At 44.3% G+C, this 20,929-nt stretch overlaps 1 long non-coding RNA gene across 1 annotated transcript in view; it reads right to left on the bottom strand.

Moving 5' to 3' along the window:
- LOC145529807 (uncharacterized) overlaps nt 1–20,929 on the bottom strand; it is a 373,203-nt gene that overhangs the window by 304,151 nt on the left and 48,123 nt on the right. Inside the window, exons 3-4 of the long non-coding RNA XR_014071362.1 lie at nt 10,653–10,747; nt 5,140–5,286 (exon numbers count right to left, since the gene is read on the bottom strand). This is a non-coding gene — a long non-coding RNA (uncharacterized LOC145529807). The remainder of the gene's footprint in view (nt 1–5,139; nt 5,287–10,652; nt 10,748–20,929) is intronic.

Genomic DNA, 20,929 nt, shown 5'->3' with positions numbered 1-20,929 from the left:
GTAGATAGATAGAGATATAGATAGATGATAGATAGATACCAATAGATATATATCAATAGATAGATGGATGAGTGTGTGCTGGGTTGCTTCAGTTGTGTCCAACTCTGTGTGACCATATGGACTGTAGCCTGCCAGGCTCCTCTCCTCTGCCCATGGGATTCTCCAGGCAAGAATACTGGAGTGGCTTGCCATAGATAGATAGACACTTATTTTAATTATGGAGGCTGGTGAGTCCAAAATCCATAGATCAGGTCCTCAGGCTAGAAATTCAGGGAAGAGTTACTACAACCTTGAGTCTAATTCTGTAAGGCAGCAGGCTGAACATTTAGGCAGGACTTCCATGTTGCTGCCTCAAGAAGAATTTTTTCTTCTTTGGGAAACCACAGTCTTTTCTCTTGAGGCCTTCAACACAGCACTGACACTAGGAGAGGGAATCAGCATTACTGAGTCTGCTGTTACTGCTGGTTTAACTGTTAAACTAAAAACACCTTCACAGCAACACCTAGTTGAATGTTTAATCAAACAACTGGGTATCCTCGCCAGCTGACACGTAAAATTGGCCATCACAGGAGGAGGATACAAACTAGCACGGCAGCTCTGCCATTCAAATGACCCCAAGACAATCCTTGGGCCTCAGTCCCCTCGCTCATAATTGTTGCTGTTGTTCAGTCGCCAAGCCGTGTCTGACTCTTTGCAGCCCCATGGACTGTAGCGTGTTGGGCCTCCTTGTTCCTCACCATCTCCTAGAGTTTCCCCAAGTTCATGTCCATTGAATCGGTGATGGAATCCAACCGTCCATCACCTGTCATGTGCTTCTCCAAATAAAATACATGAGAACAAACAGGATTTGGGACTGTCTGAAGGATGAGGAGCATTTGGTTAACAAAGCTGGATTCCCTCTCTTTGAATTGTCACCAATAACATAGTAAAGAGCCACCCAAATTTAAATTCAGAAAGTTATCGAACTAGTCACATTTTGTTGTCTTCAAACAAATACTGTCAGGCAGTGGAGTGCAGGTAGGTTTCAGTTGATTCTGCATTTGAGGAGCTATGGTCTTGAGGGTCAGTATGGAAATACATCAAACTAGTTAACTCAGACCACTCAACAACCCAGCCAGATGGTTCTGTCCCAGGAAGATAATGTACCCATGCCCCATGGAAATGTGGCTGCAGAGAGTGAAGATACAACAGTAGAAGTCATGGACTCTAACTGACACTGAATCAGTCACTTGACCTCTCTTGACCTCAATTTCCTCTCTAGAAGATAGGAAATTTGGACAAAATGACTTTAACAGTCCTTCCAGTTTCACACTGGAATCTATTAGATTCATGCTTTCTTCCTAAACGGTTTATATTCATTATGGAGTGTTTGATGTTGGTTAAGTCAAATATGTTCAACTTTTCAATGTATTAAGGCATAGAGGTAATCTTAAGAGGAAAGACTAAAAGAGCTTATTTTCCGAGGCTCCAGGTCACACAGCCTAATAACTATTTATATTAGCTACTGCAATGGAATCAGTTAATAGCTCTATTTTTACATTATCTCTTCATACTTTTTCTTCCCCAGAGATCTGATGACTAAATCTTCCTTTAGCCAATTTGGTTTCAGCTGCTTTTCTTTGACAGTCTCTAAGTTGATATTTATTAAGACTTGTTCTTTTTCCAATTTAAGGCTCCTCTGCAGATTACTCTACTTTTAGGGATTAATGGCCCGTGTTATTACACCTTTTTCATCAGTTTAGATTCATCTTACTATTTTTAACTGCTTGGCCTTTGCTGCTAAACTACAAGGTACATTAGAGCATAACCTTTGATATAGGGCTATTTTCAGAAACAAAACTCAGGATTCATCCATTCCTTGTAAGAGGAACCACAATGATTGTGAAGTGGATAAATAAGTAAAATAACAAAGAGTTTCCAAGTCTTCTTACTGATGGTTGTGTGCCCTACAGTCCCTGTAGGGCCTGATACACAGAAGATATATTAAAAATAGATTTAAGAGGTTCAAGAAAGTATGTACAAACACTGCTGTATTTAAAATGGATAACCAGCGAGGACCTTCTATAGAGCACAGGAAACTGCTCAGTGTTATATGGCAGCCTAGATGGGACGGATGTTGGGGGAGAATGGGTACATGTACATGTATGGCTGAGTCCCTTCGCTGTCCACTTGAAATTATCACAACATTGTTTGTTAATTGGTTATATCCTAATACAAGGTAAAAAAAAATTTAAAAAGCATGAACGAGACAAGACAGGGGATAACATCAAAGTGCTGAGAACACAGCCGTACCCCAGGCCTGTCAGCGTGTTTCTCTCCCTCCATTCATTCACCAACACTGCTTGAGCATCTGCTGTGTGTCTGGCACTGTGTGAGCCGCTGAGAATATAGCAGTGAGCAAGGTAGGAAGGATTCTTACCTTCCCCTAGTTTATAGCTCTTCACCTCTCTACTCAGAATCATACAATGGGGGCAGCAAATAAAGATGATGCTTTTACAACAAAGGAAGAAATCTGGGATTTTTTCCTAAAGTAAAATTATTTGGCATTTGGTAAAATGCTAAAGGAAATCAACCCTGAATATTCACTGGAAGGACTGATGCTAAAGCTGAGGCTCCAATACTCTGCCACCTGATACAAAGAGCCGACTCATTGGAAAAGAGCCTGATGCTGGGAAAGATTGAGGGCAGGAGGAGAAGGGGACAGAGGATGAGATGGCCGGATGGCATCACCAACTCAATGGACATGAATCTGAGCCAACTCTGGGAGATAGTGAAGGACAGGGAAGCCCGGCGTGCTGTGGTCCATGGGGTCACAGAGAGTCTGACGTGACCTGGCAACTGAACAATAGCGACCACACAAAACGCTCGGTGTATACTTCGGGGACCGGACCACTGTTTCTCTTTTCAGATAAAGAATGGGAGCCACTTTGTTGGCGTAAGATGCACTCGAGCACTCCTGAACACAGAGCCGACACTGACTGACAGCAGGAAGGAATCTTCGTGGGTGTCATCATTAGGGAAGACCCCCTAGGACTGCCCTCGGGCCCATGAACAATGCAAGAAGACCAGCTTCCTTCTCCGGCTGTGGCGGTGTCAGCTGGGTGGTGACCTTGTGTGCTGGGCAGCTCCGTGCTGTCCTACAAGTTTGTAACCTTGGCAGGGGGATGTTACATCCTTAGGACTCAGCATATAGACACGTTCACTCACAAAATACTGATTTTCTCCCTCTTTCTCACTGTCATGGATATTGACACCAAAAAGCATTTTGGGAATGAAATAATTGATTCAAAGGCATCATAAACACGGTTTCAAAAAGACACAAAATTCAAACTAGTCCATTGAAATGGGTATTGAAATGTACATGAATAAAAGATTTCATAGGAAATGTGGTTGGAGTTACTGGCTAGAATCAGGCTTGGGGTTTTCTGTGATTTAAAATTATTTACGCTGCTTAGCAATCATCGATGGAGCCTTTGCTATCTGCTGATGTCGCCTCACACCCTGAGGACCCAAAGATGGATGGAGGCATACCCCTGCCTCATGGCTGCGCCTCCAACACGAGTCAAATTGGGTTTCGTACACTGAGATTACCCCTGTGAGCATTTGGTTCTTCCCTTTGCCAGAAAAATGCAGGCTCTGTAATTATGGCGATGTCACTTTTCACCATTTCTCCTCCCAAAAATATAACTACGTTTATGATGAACATTCATCGGGATGCTTAGCACACAATCTTCATGCTCTGCTACTCACGCCGTTGCCTACATCTCCCTGTGTCTCCTGCCTTGCAGGTGGATTCTTTCCTGTCTGAGCCACCAGGGAAGCTCCCTCCTCATGTGAAAATGGGTGACTCGTGACTGGTGTTAATCAGAATATTAAATTAACCACATCTTAACCAGCAGTCTTAATAACAACAGCATCTAAGCTTGGAGAAGAGATTTGTTAAAAGTTACAGTGCACAGAAGCTTCTCAGCCAAGAGAATCTCCAAGCACATAGTTCACAGGCTGCTGTAAGACCCTGGTCAGTCTCAGATTAAGACTGTGGAGCAAATTCTGTCCTAATGCGCGGGAATCCTGGACCACCCCCAGCTCGGCACGTAAACGCACTGTATTTCCCACGGTCACGCCCACGGCCCTCTTCTCCTGATCCCATCAGTCACTCGAGGCGGCTGCGGATCCTCATCTTAGAGACGGTTCCAGAAAAACGATTTCAAGACTCTTGATAAACCTCCTCGAAACTCCACTTAATGACTAAAAATGTTAGGTCCTTCCCTTTCGCAGAAAAATAAAAAAGGTTACAAATTCATTAAAACGCTCCATCCCAATGCTTCTTTTCTGTTTTTATCACCATCTGGCTAGACGGGTAAATAAGGTTCAAAAGTTGAAGGCCTTTTCTATCAGAGGGAGATGTCCTGGGTTAAGTTTTATTTGCTATCATTCAAATGTATGGCTTTTGGTCTATTATTCTATTTTCCTGTCAATTATTATAACTTCACGAACAGCCATGGAAATAGCTTTCCTGATATTCAGGAACATATCAACATGTATGAAGATTAATACTAACATTAATTCAAATGTTCTTAGCTCCTTCCTTGTCATTATCAAATAGGAGAAGTTAGAAAAATATATCACTAATCATTAAAATGATAATAGTGCAACAGGTAGCAAATTATGTCAGCCAACAGTATCATTTATATATTTATTTAGTACAACATGTGCTTAATCTGTTTCAAAAAGGATTTCAGGTGGCTTCAGTAATTGCTAAAGTATCTTAGTTGGTTGAAAGCAAGTTTTTCACCTGAATGTATGTAAGTGTTGGATAGAAAATTGGATAAATGATACTCAAGGCACTTAGCACAAATTGCTCAACATCCCACACAGCGAAAAAGAGGCTGAGTTAGCTGGACAGGAACCAAGGGATGCTAGAAGTGGTCTGAGCTCCCTCAGGCTTCCGTGATTACTTTCTATTGGGTAACTTTCCTGACATTTGAGATTTCTTAAGGAAGGCTCCAAAACGGTTAGCATTACTTGATACTGAGCCAATGCACTTACTAGCCAAGGAAAGTAGCTGCCATGTGATCCCCGCCCCACTCCGGAACTGTGGATTCACAGGGAAGTCTTTTCTCCCCACTTTGTACTTACCTGGAGACAAGCCTTCAGTGACCTCAAAACCGGTGCCCACTTGTATCATCAGGATTCCTGGTCCCTTTGAGTCATAGGCTGATGCTGTCTCCCTCATTTTAGTCATCAATAGTCAAAGAAAAAGGAGTGAGATGGCTTGTCCTGAACCTATAGAGACGAGTGAGGAAAAAAAAAAAAGACGTAAACCCGGACTTCCTGTCTCCTATTCTCTCGACAGTCAACACGTCCAGGTCTCCATCAGACGTGTTGATGCGGAGTAGACAAGGAGGCACAAATCTTTTTAAATCCTTAGAAAACGCAACATCTCTCGCCCGTGACAATTTCATGCTTCTTCCTTATCACACGTTTTGTGGGCAAATAGCACAAAAAAATATGTTGGAGATTTGTTTTCTTCCCATTTCCACATCTGTGTCTTAAAAATAATAAATAGGCAGGACTTCCCTGGTGGTCCAGTGGTTCAGATTCTACACTTCCAAAGCAGGGGGAGTGGGTTCGAAATCTGGTGGGAGAATTAAGATCCCACACGTTATGTGGCGTGGCCAAAACAATAATAAAGAATCAGATTTTGCCTGGGACATGCCAAGACTTATCTTTACACACCTATTTCTCTTTCTTCTCATTTCTGTTCCTCTCCCAGTTTTGAAAACTGTACCCCCATCGAACCTAATGTTCAAAGTGGGGATTGGCTACATCATTCAGGTTCACCCTAATGTAGATTTATGTAATACATATTGATATCATTGTGCTAGGTCTCCCAGGGATGTCCACTTCAGGAACAAAAGCTCTCATCAGCTCTAAGGCAACTGTGTGCGTGAGAGGCACCAGGCATGGTCCTGATTTGCAGATCAGCATATGTTCAACTTTCCTTCCACTGTTGATAAAAATTATCATTATGTGCTAAAGATGGTGAGCAGAAGACAACCAGGACAGGGATGAAGACAGACTTGGCAAATATCCTCTCTCTTCAAATTCATAGTCTAGTGCATTTGTGCTCAGTTGCTCAGTCATGGCCAACTCTTTGCTAACCCATAGAGGGCAGCACACCAAGCTTCCTTGTCTTGCACTATCTCCCAGAGTCCAGAGTTTGCTCAAATTCATGTCCATTGAGTCAGTGATGCTATCTAACCATTTCATCTTCAGTCGCCCCCTTCTCCTGCTGCCCTCAATTTTTCCCAGCATCAGAGTTTTTTACAATGAGTCAGCTCTTCGTACTAGGGGCCAAAGCATTGGAGCTTTGGCTTCAGCATCAGTCCTTCCACCGAATATTTAGGGTTGATTTCCTTTAGGATTGACTGTTTGATCTCCTTGCTGTCCAAGGGACTCTCAAGAGTCTTCTCCAGCACTACACTCAAAAAGCAGCAATTCTTTGGTGCTCAGCCGTCTTTATCTCATATTTGTACATGACTACTGGAAAAACCATAGCTTTGACTATACAGACCTTTGTTGGCAAAGTGATGTCTCTGCTTTCTAATATGTTATCTAGGTTTGTCATAGCTTTTCTTCCAAGGAGCAAGCATCTTTTAATTTCATGGCTGAAGTCACCATCTGCAGTGATTTTGGAGTCCAAGAAAATAAAGTCTGTCACTGTTTCCATTGTAACCGCATCTATTTGCCATGAAGCGATGGGACCGGATGCCATGATCTCAGTTTTCTGAATGTTGAGTTTTAAGCCAGATTTTTCACTCTCCTCTTTCACCTTCATCAAGAGGCTCTTTAGTTCCTCTTCACTTTCTGCCATTAGGGTGGTGTCATCTGCATATCTGAGGTTCCCTACCCTGTGTTTGAAAAAGAATCAGTAGGTACAGGAATAAAGGTAGAATGTGCAAGCGACTTCTGTTAGAAGATGTTTCACAGTGAAATCCAAGAAAGTGCCAGATCCGTATTTCAAGGGGCAGAGTGTCCGTTTATGAAGACAGATTTGAGTGAATCCTAATATACAGGTCATTTTATCATCAATAGACAAAAGAGAAGCTAGAAAGAGAAGGTCCAGGTGGGAGGAAGCGATGGTGAATTAAAGAAGGCGATGGAAGGCATGAGATCCGGGCACAGGTGAGCAGGCTACCTGTGGAAAGAAAAGTGGCGCCCACTGGGGCTGAGGGAGGAAGCAGAAGCAACGTGGAGGAATTCTGAGCTGGGGGAGAAGCAGGAGAAAGGAAAGGCAACTTTGATCTTTATGATAAACTGAGACGCTGTTTATCTTGTGAAATGGTGGGAGGTGTGGGTAGAACAGAGAACTTGAAACAAGTGAAAAAGAAAAAAAAAATTGGTGCAGACACTTTGAGGAACCCAACAAAAAACGAACATGAAAATAATCCTGGTGTGGCCTCTTTTTCAAATTTTTAAGCTTTTCTTGGTGGGATCAGTGTTCTATTTCAGATCAATCTTAACAGTCAGTCGTCAAACATCCTTGGAATGTGCACTTTCTACCAGGTTTACGCTAAGCCCTAAAATCCTTGTTAGGCCATTGCCAGAACTTTCATGGGAAAAGAACTGTTTCTGACGTAAACTAGCAGTTTGCCGCTTCCCACATATTAGGGCAACAGTTGGATTACACATCATGGTCTGCAGACTTCAAACAAAGCTTCCAGGAAGTGAACGGAACCGGGACAAGGAAATGACTGTGACTCTGCACTCCATAAAATACGGAAATAAAGTGCAATTTATCGCTGGAGAAACGGAGGAAGCTGAGCTGATAAAATAACCTAAGAAACTATGCGAATGATGTGATAAAGCTGGAATGGAGTCGATCATTTTGTACTTAAGATTCAATACCGTTCTCCTGAACGGCCTGAGCAATCTAAAACTGGGGGGGAGGAAATGTCATTTCACGGCACACGTCTGCCTGGAACTCGGTCACCATGCATGGAGGTGTCATGGGTTAGAGTCAAGAACGTCCGTTGTCACCTCCAAAAAGCCTGCTTGATGAGTTTTTTCACGTACCTTTATGGAGCGTATAGACTTGTAAGTGGAGGGAGTTAAATAGCAGCGTCTGCCCAGGAATTGGGTTTTGGGTTTTGAAATTGTGTAAAATAAACTGTTTTTTCTAACAGATAATTAACATTTCGAGGAGTCTGGTCGCCTGCTCTGTGGGGAGCGGCTGACTCACTGAACCGCAGGGGTATCACCAGCCGCCTTCGCTCCCTCCCACCAAGAGTGGTTTTGTGCGAAGCTGAAGAGGTGGCCTCAAACAAAACTGCAAACTAGGCTGTTTCTCCAGAGCCCTGGGTCTCTGGGTCCCCCCCTTCCCCTCTAGAGATGCCCAGGACTCTCACATCCTCCTCTGCTCCCCTCAAAATGCCCTGGGGGCCATCTGTTTACATGGAGGATTCCCAGGTGGTGCAGTGGTGAAGAATCCGCCTGCGATGTTGGAGACGCAGGTGCCATCCCTGGGTCGGGAAGATCCCCTGGAGGACGACATGGCAACCAGCTCCAGTGTTCTGGCCTGGAGAACCCCCATGGACAGAGGAGCCTGGTGGGCTACAGTCCCTGGGGTTGCAAAGAGTCAGACAGGACCGAGCATAGGCAATGATCCAGCAAAGAGGACTCGTAATATACCAGGGCTGTATATTCAGAGGCTTACAGCCACCTTCTCAGCTGCGCCTGAAAAGCTTTATTTCCGATGTATCTTCGACTGCTTTGGGATCTGGAGTTGCCTTCAAAGACCACGCCTCCTTTGTTCCAGCAGCCTCTGTGATGGCAGCACTTCCTGCTGGGAGAGTGGTTGTGCTTTCTGGAAATCACGACCATCCTCCTGAACCCAGTCCCCTGAAAAACATGCGGTGATGGCTTCTAGTCTCCCCAGTAATTTCAAAGACAGTTGCTTGTGATTGAAAGCACTTTCGGGGAACTTCCCTGGTGGTCCAGCGGTTGAGAATCCACCTTACAATGCAGGTGAAGCGGGTTCAATCCCTGGTGGCAGAATTAGGATCCTACTTGCTGCTGAGCACCTGGGCCCACGCCAGCCAACTACTGAGCCTGTGTGCCCCAACTAAGACCGAATGCAGTCAAATAACTAAATATTTTAAAAAAAGAATATTTTAGAATCCAGGAGCCAACCAGGCAAGACCCAGCGTGCTCCTTGCAGTGGTGAGTCTCCCCGCAGCCTGTCTGGGAGGCACTGGTGGAGAATGGCATCCAGAGTAAGCTGCATGCGTGCCTGCTCGGTTGCTCAGTGGAGTCCAACTCTTCTCAGTGCAGAGGCTTCTCCTGTTAACGGGAGCACAGGCTCTAGGCAGTACCATCTCAGCCCCCGTGGTGCGGCTCACGGGCTCAGTTGCCCTGCAGCATGTGGGATCTTTCCAGGCCAGGGATCGAACCCATGTCCCCTCCATTGGCAGGTGGATTCTTAACCACTGGACCCCCCAGGAAAGTCCCAGGCAACTCTTTTCTAAGGGTTTAGGGGATCGGGGATGGTCATGTTTCCCTGAAGATCCAGTTTACTTTCATCTGGACACATTCCTTTCGCTTCAGGTACATATATCCCTATAAAAAGTTGCGGCCCTCAAGTTGAGACTGATGATCACTAAACTGAAGCAGCATATAAGTTGGAAAACCGAGAAGGGCAAAACCCTACTGCTGCTCCCAATGTCCCTTCCCACAGCAGACATCACTAATCGGTCATTGCACTCTGGTGTTGAGACTGACGTCAGCTTGGAGATCTTTCTCCACACAGGACCCTAGGCATCGCTACTCATACCTGAGAATTAGAACGCAAGTTGAAACCTACTTGTAACCATTGCTTTTATTTACTTTTTAAAAATATTTATTTAATTGGCTGCACTGGGTCTTCGTTGTGGAACACAGAATGCAGAATCTTTAGCCGCAGCATGCGAGATCTAGTTCCCCGAGCAGGGATCAAACCCAAGCCCTTTCTGCATCAGGAGCACAAAGTCTAAGCCACTCGGCCACCAGCAAAGTCCCTCTGTAACAGTGCTTTTAAATCATTGCCAGTTATTCTAAGGACGATGGTAACCAGTGATGGATTGTTGTTTGACATACAAGCTACATACAAAAGCATAAAAGTCTAGAGTGGGAAATATTAATATCATCACTGAAGCAAGTGTTTCTGACAAAACTGGGAATCCAGATAAAGCTGACTTCTTTCTTTGGGGCCTAAGGCATGGAGTTTGCTTCTCCCAAGGTCAATTAGGTCAAGTGAGAAATTCTGAAACTTTGGAGATTTGGGGGCCTGAGTGTCACTCCTGGTGGATCAAGGCTGCCCCCCAGGAACCACTCCTGTGGGCCGTTCCTGAAAATTGAGGAGACATGCTGCTTTGAAAATGATGGATGGGCCTTTAGACAGCACAACCCCACCGCACCCAGCCCATGCTGGGGAAGGAAGGCCTTCCACACTGGCGGGTGTGTGGGTGGCTGAGAAAAGCTAGAGAAATCACCCTGAAGTGAGAGTTTGCTGAGAAAAAAACGTGCCTCAAACTGAGACGGACGATGACTGCATCTGTGCGTGCCCACGACCTTCCATCTCCTCAAATGTCAGGAGGCTCTGGATAACTCACCAAACTGCTTCAACAGAGGCAACCCAGGTCACAGGGCATCGGGTTAGTCCGGGAGCCTGGACACAGCATCAGAAACTCATGGCAGGCCCAGTAACCTGTAGTTAAGTAAACCCCAGGTGACTTGATACTAAAGTTTGAAAAAGTGAAAAAAGTTAAAGTGTTAGTAGCTTAGTCATGTCTGACTCTTTATGACCCCATGGACTGTAGGGCTTTTTAGTTTAACATCGATTTGCATACTGCATGCCACCCACCCTCCACTGCATACCACCCACGCCCAGCTTGTTAACACACAGAGGGAGTACAGTACAATCTGTGTGTCTGCCTTTGCTGTGGGTTCACAGACTACCAGCAAGTGTCTAAAGTGGATCAGAGGAATTGCCATTTCTCTCTGAGAAAGCTCCTTAACCCAGGAGTGCCTGGCCCTGAGGGTGTAGAACCATTGTCAGAAAGGGTTAGGGGGTGTTGTAGAAAGTAGAAGTATCATATCAGAGGCTGCTGCCTCAGCTATGAGATTGAGCCACTGATGTTAAAGCAGAGAAAGGCAGTGTGGGCAGGGTGAAGCTTCACTGGCCTTGGAACCAAGTATGTCACCAGCTATCCACCTACCAGGTGACAGGGACGTTTGCCTGTCCCCAGCTTAATACCGCTGGGCTTCCCAGGTGGCTCAGTGGTAAAAGAATCCACCTGCCAATGCAGGAGACACCAGTTCGATCCCTGTGTTGGGAAGATCCCCTGGAGGAGGGCATGGCAACCCACTCCAGTATTCTTGCCTGGAGAATCCCAAGGACAGAGGAGTCTGGTGGGTTACAGTCCATGGGGATGCAAAGAGTCAGACACGACTTGGCAACTAAACAACAATGCAGTCATTTTCAACTGGAGTAGATTCCCTCCCCTTCCCTGACCCTTGCTGGTGAACAGTTTATCATTACAGCTTGGCTTTGGGGGAGGGGAGTGTTACCAGCTTCTAGTGGACAGGAGGCAGAGACGCTATGAAACATCTTATGATCCACATGACAGTCCCCACCCCAACAAAGAATTTCTGGCCGCAGAAAGTGAGTTTTGCTGAGGCTGAGACACGCTGATGTGGAGGACTGAAATGCGGGTTCCTGCGTGACTGATCCTGCCTAAAACAAACCCTTAACTTAGGACTCACTCAGTGGAGAATGTAATTCTTCCAATAAGAGGAAAGTGAACCCAATTCTTGCTTTGGACCTAGGGAAAGTGTGTCCGTATGATGTCTTTATCAAATTAGAGAAAACTGTATTTATAAACGCCTCTATAGCCTAGCATTTCTGCAAACCAGACAAATAACTTACACCTTTTTATGTGAGCACAATCTCTGTGGCCACAGCAATCTGTTTAGGAGACATGGCTAGGAGGGTAGCCTGTCATTCCCCTTGCCACAAAGAAACATCAGAATAAACAAACCATCCTGGGGCCCCCTTGCATACTTGCAGTAAATGATAACAGCAGTTTTTTGTTTTCCATCTTTAAGATCAAAATATTTTAGTGACTTGTGAGTCCTACACCTATAAAAATGATGTCCTTAAAATTCTACAGTCTTAAAAAATAAATATGAAAATCCCAGTTCACTTAAGACATCAAGAAAAAAAAAAGATTGGCGGAATTTTTTTTTCTTTTCCTGATCAAATAACAAACAAAATCAGCTACAGCACTACACTTTTAAAACATTGTAAGCTGTAGCATTTTACTGTAATGAGTCTGTGGGTTTGCAAGGCAAGCTCAAAAGTTATGACGATCAACTCAGTCCCAGAGGGGAGAGTTTAGCTGTGTAAGCACTGGTTTGGGGGATGAATATTTGGTCAAATCAAAGATTCCTATAGTCGCTGGGTTTCCTCAACCCTAAATTCTTCTAAGATGCATAATTGGATATTATGCAGTTAACTGAGAAGGACCTTGGGAGAAAACAAAACCCGAGTTCCTTTTAGATCTTCAGGAACATTAAAAGCTAAGCTTTCAACTCTAGCCAAATACCATTACCATGAATTTCTTCCAATATATATTGTTTAGTCACAATGCTTTATCCTTGATATTACATGTGGTCCCAAAAGTTCAAACTTATAAACCAAGACTCCAGGACTTGTAATCCCAGAGACAGACTGTGACCAACACACAGCGTGGAATACGTTTATGCTGTAAAATGCTACTAACGATAACGTCGAACTGAGTGGGATTTGATCACAGTCTCCACTGAGTGGTTTGTGAAGAAAGGTGGCCTGGGTCAGAGTGGTTGGGTCCCACCAAGTGTTTGCAACAGCAACCGAAGCAGGAATGTAGATTCTCCTACAAATATGAGAAGGGGAGTGTGTTTTCCTGCTTGGAGTTTCCGGTCTTTAGAGGCATTTAGGGTTCTTGTAGGTTGAGAAGAATCCTTTCCTTGGGAACTTCACACCACAGCCTCAAAGTCTTGGATGCTCCCCATCAGTGACAGCTGCAGGGACTGGGTACCAAGGGTTTCATGGGCTGTGTGCGCGCGTGTTAAGTCACTTCAGTGGTGTCTGACTCTGTGGGACCTTACGTTGCGGACTGGAGCCCGCCAGGCTCCTCTGTCCATGGGATTCTTCAGGCAAGAATACTGGAGTGGGTTGCCATGCCCTCCTCCAGGGTATCTTCCCAACCCAGGGATCGAACCCGGGTCTTCTGCAATGCAGAGTCTTTACCATATGAGCCACAAAGGAAGCCCAACAAAAGCTTCAGAGTTATCCAAGACAAGTCATTAACGCGATGGTTGTGACCAACGCCTCAAGCCCCCGTTCCTTCTCGAAGGCAGCCTTCATCTCGGCCTCAAACCCAGTCCCAGCTCTTTTCATCCCATCCTCCTTCCCACAACCTCAAAACACCGTCCATCCTTGAATTCTGCGCACAGAACTGTCCCGTGTTCTTTTCCACCATTTGTCCTCAAGCCTTGCCACTGCTTCCTGCCGATGCTGACACAAGAAGACCTCGGCTTCTGGTATGGCTGGGGACCCAGGGGCTCTGTCTTTCCAGCTGGATGACTTAAGCACCCAAGACTCAAGGGGTCGCTCCATGACAAAAATAAAATTCATTTGGCCTTGAAAATTTGATCTTGATTGGCATGACAGAGAGGAAACGAGATTTTTTTTTTTTTTCCGAGTGAAAGAGTAGAGACAAAACTTTAGAAGCAAACGTGTCAAAGCGTTTCCAGCCAACGTGATCGTTCAGAATCGTAGCCGGTCAGCGAAACGCAAAGGTCAGCACCGCCCTGGATGCAAGGCTTAAAAAAGTTTTGTTTTGTCCAACCGGCCAGAGGAGTTATGAATGTTTTGAGGTCAGGGTGGTTACGTGATCAAAGTGCTTCAGGAAAATTAATTAGATGGTGTTATGGGTTGGGACCCGATATGGATGGAAAAGAGTCCAAAAAAAGAAAAGAAAAAAAAATCAGTTAGGAGCTATTAGAGTGATGAGGGCCTGAGCTTGGGTGGTAAGAGAAAGGGAAAAAGTATTCATGGAAGGATCAGCAGTAAGCAACCAGGCATGTGCGTCTCCAGAGATGCCCCGGAAGGCGTCACATCACCACTGTGACCCCTGCCTTGTCAGGAACGCGACACGTCCTTGTCATATTTGCACCCCCCACAGTTGGTGGCCCCCAGTAAGCAGGCGGTGCTGTTGGAGCAGACGTCTCCCTGATTCCCCAGGCACCCCGTCCCTCCCTGCCTGAGGCTGCCGCTCCTGTTGACTGTGGGCTAACTGAATACAACCTTTTAGAAGGGTCTTCCCTGGCTTCTGGAAGCACAGATCTCTTCAGGGCTTCCCCGATGCAACTAGAGAGACGAGAGAAGAAACAGAATACGACATTCTCAGGGCTTCCTGATGCACACAAACGACGCCAGGGACAGTGTAAGAATCCGCTTGAAAGCAGAAGACACAGGAGATGCGTGTTCGGCCCCTGGATGGGGAAGCTCCCCTGGAGAAGGGAATGGCAACCCACTCCAGCGTTCTTGCCTGGAGAATCCCATGGACAGAGGAGCCTGGTGGGCTACAGTCCATGGGATCGCAAAGAGTCAGACACAACTGAGCACATGGCAATCTTCCTTTCTGAAAGCAACTGTGAAGACACTACCCTTCCTCAACCCTTCATTCTGAGGGGTTCATGCCAGCTAAATGGGCTTGGTGAAAGCGATGTGATTTTATATTATGGTGTGGTTCAAGCTCTGATTCCTGACCTTTTCACTTTCTGCCTGTGTGATTTGGGACAAGTTTAGTTAGTCCTGCTGGGCCTCGGTTTCCCTATTTAAAAATGGGGTCAATAATAACAATCATGCAAGGACATGATAAGAATTAAATAGCATGTGCGAGCAGTTGGCATGATATACAATGGTTGTAAAATAACCATTTCTTTAGTTATAAAATAATAATGATAAAACGGGTGTTTTGTGGTTACTGTGACACATACAGAAGTAAATATTCTCAACCTGACCACACCGGAGGATCCTCTAGACACAGATAAGTCATTCTGCTCTGCAACCCAGCGGTCCCCAGCCTTTTTTGGTACTAGGGGCCAGTTTTGTGGAGAACAATTTTTCCAAGGACCAGGGGTGGGGCAATGCATCACCAGCCATCACGGGAAGGATTAAGGCAGGGGTCTCCAACCTCTGGGATCAAATGCCCGATGATCTGAGGTGGAGCTGATGTAACAGTCCTAGAAACCGAGGGCACAATAAATGTGATGCACTTGAATCATCCCCAAACCCACCCATGAAGACCCAGATGGGCTCTGGATTGAGCGTCACTCTCACCATTAAAGTCCCAAACTCCTCCAGGCGTGAACATGCTCACAAATTAATGGTTTTTCTTTCTTTTTCAAAACCAAGTGAACTGATCTCAAACTGGTTTAACAAAGAGAATTTTAAAATAATGTGGCGTTGTCATTCTTTTTGAACAATTAAGTTAATATTTAGCCTTTGAGTAAGTAAAAAAAAAAGAGAGAGAAAAGAAAAACGTGAATTTACTCTTTCCACATTATAAACCTTTGCTTTTGTTTTTTCAAGTAACTCCTCTCTTCTCAAGCCCTGGGTCAACCTCTCCTCGTACTTGGGAGAGTCCTATATATTATTCCGCAACACCATCAACCCATTTACGAACAGGCCCATTTCTGAAAATAAAAACACGTCTCTCCCAGAAAATCAGAATTCAAATAAGAAAAACGAGACTGTTAGGTCGCAGGTCTGCAGCTCCCCAGCTAGTCCTTCCCTTCTCCTCCTTTGAGGAAATGAGTTGACTGTAAGGAAACCTCAATGACCTCCCTTTCTCGGAGGAGACCTTGTGGAATTCATTTACGTAGAAAGTATAAGGGGCAGTCCGGCCCGGTATCTGATGTTGATTTTGTCTATGTCGGTGCTAAACTTGCAGTTTGGGTTCAGTCCTGGGTATAGCTTTTCACCCATGGCTAAACAAGAAGCTTTCTTCCTCATCAAAGTCTGAAGCTTTTGATCTTCCTAACCTCCTGCTTGTTCACAGTCTCTGCATACCCAAGTGAGGGAGGTTCACTTGAGTCTGTTGAACCTCTTACAACTCTAGGAAATGTGCTTTTTTATTTCATCCTTCATCCTTAGGGACCAGTGATAGTGACTGAATTCTGAAGAGATATGGGTGATATGGACGATTCATGCTCATTTTTATGACTGCTTAAATTCTGAATTAAACATTCAATTATTCAGAGAACCAGCCTGACATGTTAGCATCTGCCCTGCATTTTTATGGTGTCTTTTAACAGCTTTATTCTCGGAGAGTCTGTTGACTCCTTCAAACCCAGCCGAGCGTTGGTGACAGGTTTCTGAGCAGTCTCTTCAGCCTACGTCTTTCGACGTGATTATTGGTGGTCTATTTGGTTTTGCTGGAGAAGGAAGTAGCAGTCCACTCCAGTATTCTTGCCTGGGAAATCCCAGGGACAGAGGAGCCTGGTGGGCTACAGTCCACGGGGTCGCGAAGAGTCAGACACGACTTAGCAACAAAACAACAAAAGTTGGTTTTGCAGAGAAAAGTTGTGATAGCCATATTCTAACAGCTATGTGGCAATTTTAATTAAATGCTGAAATTGAATATTAATCCATTTTGTACAGTAGAACAATTAGAAAATACATCATCTCATCCCTCAGAAATAATCAGCCTGTGACTATGGGCATAATTTATTCTAATTGTATCTGTCTGTGTTTCCTCCATGCTTGAGATCATTCTTTTTTTTTTAATTTTGACTTTTTTTCCCCCTGAATCCTTAATTTTTTTAATGTAATTTCTTAAAAAATTTCAGCTGCACTGTGTCCTCATTGCGGTACTCGGGATCTTTGTTGTCACACATGGGCTTAGCTGCACGTGCGATCTTACCTTTCTGACCAGGGATGGCAACCACATCCCCTGCATTTGAAGGTGGATTCTTAACCGCTGGACCATCAGGCAAGTCCCTTGAGATCATTCTTTACATACAATTTGACAGCCTACTTAAATAAATAAATTTAAATTTATTTTTAATTGGAGGATAATTGCTTTACAATATTGTGTTGGTTTCTGCCATACATCAACATGAATCAGCCACAGGTATATGTATGTCCACTCTCTCTTGAACCTCCCACCCACCTCCCACTTTTGCTTTGCTTAAAAAATCATATCATTAGGTGGGTCCTCAAGCAGTCTTCACTGTTTTAATGGTTACATGATATTTCCTTGCGTGGACATACCTTATGTTAATTACCCAAAGTGGATGTTTGGGTCATTTCTTACTCTTATCAATATTGCATAAATATCACTATTCATAATCTCTATCCGCACTTCTAAATATTTCCCTAGGATAGCATCCTAGATGCATAACTTCAGGATCTGAGGATTTTAAAGACATTCCTCCTCCACAGTTAAAAATCTGAGTAACTTCTAAGGTTTCATAAAATGTGGTATTTCACAATTACGAGGGAGAATACACAGTTCTCCCTGGTGGCTCAGATGGTAAAGAATCCGCCTGCCAAAACAGGAGACGTGGGTTCAATCCCTGGGTCAGGAAGATACCCTGGAGGAAGAAATGGTTACCCACTCCAGTATTCTTCCGTGGAGAATTCCATGGACAGAGAAGCCTGGTGGGCTACAGTCTGTGGGATCACAAAGAGTTAGACACCAGTGAGCGACCACCACTGTACACTATACTATACACAGCCCTGCCACTCTGACTGTGGAAACACTTAGCCTCTATGTAAAATAGTATAAAGTTCTACTGAGGGAGTATCCAGTCTCTGTGTGTACATTTCTCTCATCTATGTGCGTTTTTTCATTTTTCTTTGTCATTCTCTTCACATGAGTACTTAAAATTTTCTAAAAATTTGAGTTAAAATACATGTAAAATACAAGTTAAAATATTTGTGCATGATATGAAAGAAACTCAAAGTGGTCATCTCTGCAGAGATGAACAGAGGAGAGTGGAAAACTGAAATTTGGAGTTTTCATTTGCAAACATAAAATATAAAAAATAGAATCTTCTTAGTTAAATGAGATGAAACAAATTTGGCAGGAGAAATTTGCACTTAGTTGAATGAATGTCCAAGAAATAAAACTCTAAATGTATAACTGGTAAAATTTTTATTTTTTACATCTGATGTAGCTAAACATTTTCACATCTGTTAGCTTTTATATATCCTCTTTAAAAATCGTTCATAACCTCTGTTATTTATATATTAGATTTTTGATGTCTTTTCTTATTGATTTACCTTATTTTTTGTATTATAAAACTATAAACCATTCATTTGAAATTTTTATTGGCAAGTTTTTTAGCCAGCTTGCTTATGAAGTATTAAAATGCCTGCTTTGCTTCTTGCTCATTGTCACAGCTATTCCTCCTAAAAGTTCCAGGACTTTTAGCCACATTTATTCATTTATTAACAACCCAGAATTTTCATGGCCTCTCAGGTGGCTCCGTGGTAAAGAATCCACCAGCCAGTGCAGGAGATACACGAGACACGAACTCAACCCCTGGGTCGGGAAGATCTCCTGGAGGAAGAAACAGCAATACACTCCAGTATTCTCACCTGGGAAATCCCATGGAAAAAGGGACCTGGCAGGGTCGCAAAGGGTCAGATAGGACTGAGCACACACACGGGATCTTCATCTATCATCTATCTTGACCTATGCAGATATGCTGTTGTTCAGTCGTGTCTGACTCTTTGTGACCCCATGGACTGTAGCCCATCAGGCTCCTCTCTCCATGGGATTTCCCAGGAAAGAATACTGGAGCGGGTTGCCATTTCCTCCTCCAGAGGATCTTCCCAACCAAGGGATCAAACCCGCATCGCCTGTGTCTCCTGCAGATGTATGGTACCTTTAAGCAATGGGCATCTGACCTTCCCTCTAGGTTTGGCCACAGTCCATTTCCCAAACACAACAGAGTATCAAGCATGTCTCAGTTGCTAGGCCTGCCATAACAAGGATTCATAAACTGGGTGATTTAAACAATAGGAGCTTCTTGTCTCACAGCTCAGGAGGCTAGAAGTTTGAACTCAAGTTGTTGGGGGTGTGGGCTCCTTTCAAGAGCTGTGAGAGACAGCTCTAAACTCCCAGCCATACCCACCTCCAGGTCTCCTGGAAGGGCAGCCACTTGGCAGGACCTGGAGACACGTGGAAGCTCTACACCAGGAGGATTAAGGAGCCGAGGGCTTTCCTTTTCCCGGCCAGATCATACAGGAAGACAAAGTAGGTGCCGAGTGAAATATACAGCATCTGCAAAAGCATGTGAGGTGGAGGAGGGAGAGGGCACGTAGACAAGCAAGAATTACACACGACCCTGGTTGCAAAGCAGCCCCGTGAAAGCTAGCAGCCCCTTCATGGACCACAGCCTTGTCCTGGCGATGAGGGTGAACGAGGACAGTGAAAAAGCTGGCCTGAAACTCACCATTAAAAAAAAAACAAACTGAGATTATGGCATCTGGGCCCGTCACTTCATAGCAAATAGAAGGAGGAAGAGTGGAAACAGTGACAGATTTTATTTTTTGCGGTTCCAAAATCACTGCAGATGTTGACTGCAGCCATGAAGTTAAAAAGACCCTCGCTCCTTGGAAAGAAAGCTATGACAAATCTAGACAGCACATTAAAAAGCAGAGATATCACTTTGCCGACAAAGCTCCATAAGTCAAACGTATGGTTTTACCAATAGACACGCACAGATGTGAGATATGGACCATAAAGAAGGCTGAGCACTGAAGAATCGAAGCTTTTGAACTGTTGTGTTGGAGAAGACACTTGAAAGTCCCTTGGACTGCAAGGAGATCCAACCAGTCCATCCTAAAGGAAATCAGTCCTGAATGTTCATTGGAAGGACTGATGCTGGAAGCTGAAGCTCCAAATACTTTGGCCACCTGATGCGAAGAACCGACTCAATGGAAAAGATTGAGGGCAAGAGGAGGAGAGGGTGGCAGAGGATGAGATAGTTGGATGGCATCACCAACTCAGTGCACATGAGTTTGAGCAAGTTTCAGGAGATGGTGAAGGACAGGGTAGCCTGGCACGCTGCAGTCCATGGGGTCACAAAGAGTCGCATGTGAGTTAGAGACTGAGCAACAATAACAAATACGGCAGCAGGCGAACTGACGGAAGAAGCACGGCCCAGCACCCCTGCCCTGCTGCCATCCCCCTCACAGCTCACTGGATTTGTAACCTCTTGCTGTACTCTTAACGGACCAATCAACTCTGTTGTCTTATTTTCTCCAGTGTCAGATTTATTTTTCTCTTGCCTTATTAGACACAATAATCATGTCAGAGAGAGATTAAGCCACTATAAAAAAACATAAAATTCACCTACAGCTTTTAAGTCACCAGGGAATTTTAAAATCTGGATAGTATTTATGGGGATATTAAATTTGGTTGTTGTTTTTAACGCAATTTAAATTGCTGTGGAGACATACAACAACAACAACACAACCAAAAAAAAAAAAGATTTTTGGTGTACCTAACAAGCACACTTATGATTTAGGCTTCTAGCCGAAAACTTAATTAACTCTGCTGAAATGTAGCAAAGGCCATGAACCATGTGCTAAAGAAATCAGAAAGAAAGGGTAAAACGTTATGCCTATAATAGTGGGAGCAGTTTTACACTGGTGATTTCTGAGTAAGCAAAGCAATAGAATCAGAGTATATTCGCTTTTAGTGGGCACGTATTTTTTTTGAAGAAATGGAACATTTTCAACTAGGAAAAAAGCATGCGACAATTCAAAAAGAAAAGGGTTCTAAATGCTCTCATCCAAAGCTCTAATTTCCCCCACAATTTA

This window comes from Giraffa tippelskirchi, chromosome 12 (genome assembly GCF_054371585.1).
Source record: "Giraffa tippelskirchi isolate mGirTip1 chromosome 12, T2T-mGirTip1v1.2.pri, whole genome shotgun sequence".
NCBI lineage: Eukaryota > Metazoa > Chordata > Mammalia > Artiodactyla > Giraffidae > Giraffa > Giraffa tippelskirchi.
The sequence above is the reverse complement of the archived record's forward strand: the minus strand, read 5'-3'. Positions and strand labels throughout refer to the sequence as shown.